Source organism: Nicotiana attenuata, unplaced genomic scaffold, assembly GCF_001879085.1.
Source record: "Nicotiana attenuata strain UT unplaced genomic scaffold, NIATTr2, whole genome shotgun sequence".
In the NCBI taxonomy this organism is placed as follows: domain Eukaryota; kingdom Viridiplantae; phylum Streptophyta; class Magnoliopsida; order Solanales; family Solanaceae; genus Nicotiana; species Nicotiana attenuata.
The window spans coordinates 154,595-159,572 of NW_017670956.1; the positions used below are offsets into that span (position 1 = coordinate 154,595).

Consider the following 4,978-nt stretch of genomic DNA (forward strand, 5'->3'; position numbering starts at 1 on the left):
CATAGCTAGTAACTATGTACGGACTCTCGTCACCTCGTGCATACGTAGCCCCTAAAAATAGAAGCACATAATAATTTAGTTCACCTATGGGGTTAATTCTCTCTTATATGGTTACAAAGGAGACTTACCTCGCTCCGAAGTTCCATAACCGGCTCCCAAGCCCTTCCGACAACTCAAACCGGTGCCTAACACTCCAAAACTAGTCAAAAATTATGCAAACCCATTAATATATACTCAAATACCCATTATAATCCTATTTACAATAATTTCCAATTCCGATTGAAAAGTCGATAAAATCATCCTCAGGCCCACGTGCCTGGATTTCGAAAATTTTCGAAGATAAACTTTACCCATAACACCACGAACTCAAATATATAATTTATTCCAAGTTCCATATCCAATTTCGTGGTCAAAATCTAAAAGTATAAATTTCTAGGTTTTTCTTCAAAACCCCAAGTTTCTACTAATTTCCCATGATTTTCCATGTTAAAAGCTAGATATAATCCGAGTAATTAACTTGCAATAGGTGGGAATCACTTACCTTGACATAGATGATGTAGATAGAGCTCCAATATCTCTCCTAGATCGTCTCCCATGGAGGAAATGAGATGAAATGAGCAAAAACCATTTTTGCAAAGTTATACAGTGCCAGGCAACCTTCTTCGAGTCCGTGGGCCTCCCTTCGTGTTCGCGATGCACAAAATTCTCGAAAGCCATTCCAAACTCTTCTCAGACAGCCTCTAGTATAATAGTCATAACTTTTCGTACAAAACTCCAAACGACAAATGGTTTAACTTATTGAAAAGTAGACACCAATATATACAACTTTTATGTTTTGGTGATCTCCCAATTCCATATAAATTTCGTGATATAAGCCGCCAAAATCAGCCCTGTGCAACACAAATTTCTTCTTCATCTTCCCAGACAGTCTGTAGTGTACCAGACATAACTTTATGTACACAAATCCAAATGCTAGATGGTTTACTTTTACGAAAACTTGACACAACGGGCTACAACTTTTATTTTGGATCATCTTTAAATTCTTTGTAGGTTGCAAGATATGAGCCTCCGAAGTCAGACCTGTGCAATAATAATTTCTTTCTTCGCGAACGCGAGAGTTTCTATGTGAACGCGAAGAACAAAATCCAAGAAGCCAAATCCTTCTTCGCGAACACTAGAGGATCCTCGTGATCGCGGAGAACAATACCAGATATTAGTAAATCAGCATCCAAGGTAGTCCAAAATGATCAGAAACACACCCGAGGCCTCCGGGACCCCGTCCAATCACACCAACCTGTCCCAAAACATGACACGAACTTGCTCAAGGACTAAAATCACATCAAACAACATCGAAATTATGAATCACACCCCAATTCAAGCTTAATCAACTTTAGAATTTCAAACTTCTACATTCGATGTCGAAACCTATCAAATCACGTCCGATTGACCTCAAATTTTGCACACAAGTCACATTCGACATTAGGGACCTACTCAAACTTCCGGAATTGGAATCCGACCCCGATATCAAAAAGTCCACTTCCGGTCAAACTTCTTAAAAACTTTCAAATTTCTAACTTTCGCCAAATGTCCCCAAAATGACATGCGGACCTCCGAATCCACTTCCGGACGCGCTACCAATACAAGAATCACCATACGGGGCTATTCCCAGACTCGAAATCGTAAACGGACATAAAAAACATTGAAATGCACTGCAGCCCAAATTTATGAAATTCTTCCAAAATGCCAACTTCCACAATAGACGCCGAAACGCTCACGGGTCATCCAAAACCCGATCCGGACCTACGCCCAAATCCAAAATCATCATACGAACTTGTTGGAACCTTCAAATCCTGATTCCGAGGTCGTTTACTCAAAAATCAAACCTTAGTCAATTCTTTCAACTTAAAACTTCCGAAATGAGAATTTTCTTTCCATATCAACTCTAAACTTCCCGAAATTCAATTCCGACCATGCGTGCAAGTCATAATGCATGAAGTGAAGCTACTCATGGCCTCAAACTACCGAATGATGCGCTAGAGCTCAAAACGACCGGTCGAATCGTTACAATGGATAATATCAATAGATAGCCGAATTCGGGGAAACGTACCACCAATTGTTCATTTGCAGGTATGAGCAAGGATGTCATTCTCCTCTTTGGTGAATATGATAGTGGGTTTTCCATCAACAACCTCGAATGATCTATTACGAAGCTTGACACGATTTCTTTCAGGGATAGAGGGTCTATTTCCTAAGGCCCCTTTGTTAGAGGTTTGCGTATGGTCTTTGAGACCATCACTATTGAGCATGCCCCTATTAAAGATGGAACATTTAGTGGGAGGAACTCCATTAGGGGAATTGAAGAAGTAATTGCAGTGTAGTTAATGAGGTGAGGAGGGTTAGGGTAATTAAGTGCTATTGGAGGGGTGGGGGGGGGGGGTTGTAATAAATGATGGTGGAAAGCAGTTTGGTGATGGTGGTGGGTCAAGGGGGGACCGATGATTGGGCCATGTGCTGGCCGGAACGGTAAGAGATGGGGAATCTATTTTCTTCCTAGAGAGAAGGGGGATACTCTCGCTCTAAGTCCGTGTCTATTTGGACTTAATGTGCAGGGCAAATCGTTGTCCAATAATACGTATATGCTAATCCTTCCAAAGAATCAAGTAAAAAGGAAAGTAAACGAAAGCCAATTGCACACAAACCTAGGGAAGATCAGCAAGCCGAAAACCAATCCCATAAAAGACAGAAAGAAAAAAAAAAAAAAAAAGATTTAGCCATAAAAATATCTGAATGATATCTTAATGAAGACAGTTGACAAAGCAAACTTATGGCAAAAGAAATTATTTTTATACATGTACTTTTGTAATTCATGTGTAGTTTTTATTTGTTTTTGCAAGTTTATATTAGGGAGAGGAGGCTGAAATTTAAATGCATAGGACGGCACGTAAATTTCATATATTTATTATTCATAATTATATTAAATCTTTTGACAAATAAGACTATTCCTAATCTAATTTAGTATAAGTAATTAAATTAACTAACAAAATTAAAAAAAAAGGAAATAAATAAAAACAAGGGAAGAAGCAATATTTCTCACTACTGTTCGATAAAATCTCCAGCAAGAAATACAAATATGTTATAGTTCAAACATTAAATATGGAAGAATTTAATACACCAAACTTAGTCGGTTCCAAAATCCTAAATAGTAGGAAAATATTTAAATGGCTATTCATAATAGGGCTGTTCAAAATCGAACCGTAATCGTTAATCGAACCAAATCGATGGCTTATTGACTTATTGGTATTGGGTTATCGGGGTAATGGATGATGAACAGATTGAGTTTTATAATTAACGGTTTAACGATTTGGGGACGGATTATTCAATTTTCTTATCAGATAAATCGTTACCCCGTTAAGAATTTTTATATTTATACTTTTACCTTCATTGAGTATTCAAAAAAATTGTTCCAGAGTCAGAGATCGCACAGTATACTGTGTACATGTTGGATATGAGAACAACATATACATTAGAATAGAGAAAGTGCAGCAAGATGCTATGATAAAAAAATGGCTAATAGGAAGTGATCACAGTCATTTTCTTCTCTGTTCCATTCCTGTATTTGGCTTGATAATTAAGGCTGCCGCTTCATTTGGGTGCGGTGATTGAGATAGATTTTTAAATGGTAAAAAACGCGAAAAACATTTCGCTAAGGGATATAGTATACATAGATAGAATGGCCTTCGTGCTTTTAAAAAGGAACGTCATTTTTCCTCATATTTAAAGGGGAAAAATGGCCTTCGTGCTTTTAATATAGTATAGATAGATAAATAGATCGATAGATAGATAGATAAATTAAGAATATTTTATATTCAGTGGTATAGATAAGGAATAAAAATACTCCTATTAAGGGACTATCAAAGTGTTTTCCTCGTATATGATGTCTATATGTTACAACAAGCTAGTCTAGTCCGTCTTTGGATAGTAAACAAACGACACTCTCTTGATTTTCTTCGTTGTTCATACAAAGTATGAAAGAAATAATAGAACAAAAGACCAACAAAACAAGATACTGAAATCACATAGAAATTACACAAATGCTTTCAAAGATTTATAATCGAATTGGTCTTGATCTTCTATCCAAATGGCCCTCTACAAACTGTAGGAATAAATGGATAAGCATTGATACATCGGCGGCAAAACCAGCCATCACTACAATCACTATGGGACCCACAATTTCTATCACAAGTAAGCCACTCGTTAAGTTGTGGGAGTAGTCTCCGCTTAAGTCCCGAGAGCTCAAGATCAACTTCTATCGCCAATACTTGTCTCATGAAAAACTGCGACATATTGACTGAAATATTCCATATTATCAAAATTAAAATTCTTACCAGTACAAAGTGATAATTGAACATTCAAAGATCATGCATAAAAACATAATATATCAACAAATTGATAAAAAGTTTCTCAGATGTAGCAATATATATTGACACATAAGAATGTAAAATTATAATCTAGATAAAAGAAATAGGTATACTAACTTGTGATTGTCATGAGAAGAATGCTAATAACGAAACTAAGTTTAAATCGTGCCATGCTGAAAATAGTATTTCACGCTCTAAAGTTTTAATATGAGCATTTTATTGCATTCCAAATGCCATAATTTATAGACCCTCTTGTAAGGAACTAGCTACTATGTTAGGCTATGGTTGATTAATTTAGCTTTTTCTATATTCATTATTAATTTATTTTTGTGTGAGTTGTCAGGCTAGCCTCCCTTTCTAAGATCTAAACTATTAAACCTAAAATTTAAAGTCACTTTCTCGGCAACACCTCAAAAAAAAAAAAAAAAAAAAAAGGGTAGGAGTACGTTAAACGAGACTAATTAAAAGATAAATTAAAAAAAAAAGTAGGAGTACAACACCAAGAGTCAATGCATAGTACGTATATTATGCCTTCCCGTTACCCAAATTAAAATAGTAAA

At 36.2% G+C, this 4,978-nt stretch overlaps 1 long non-coding RNA gene across 1 annotated transcript; it reads right to left on the reverse strand.

Annotated features, from left to right (window-relative positions):
• Positions 1-3,905: 3,905 nt before the first annotated feature.
• On the reverse strand, positions 3,906-4,654 carry LOC109244793. The gene is made up of 2 exons (XR_002070727.1): positions 4,536-4,654; positions 3,906-4,348 (listed from the first exon to the last, which is right to left on the reverse strand). It is a non-coding gene; the product is annotated as an uncharacterized LOC109244793 (long non-coding RNA).
• Between the last annotated feature and the right edge of the window lie 324 nt (positions 4,655-4,978).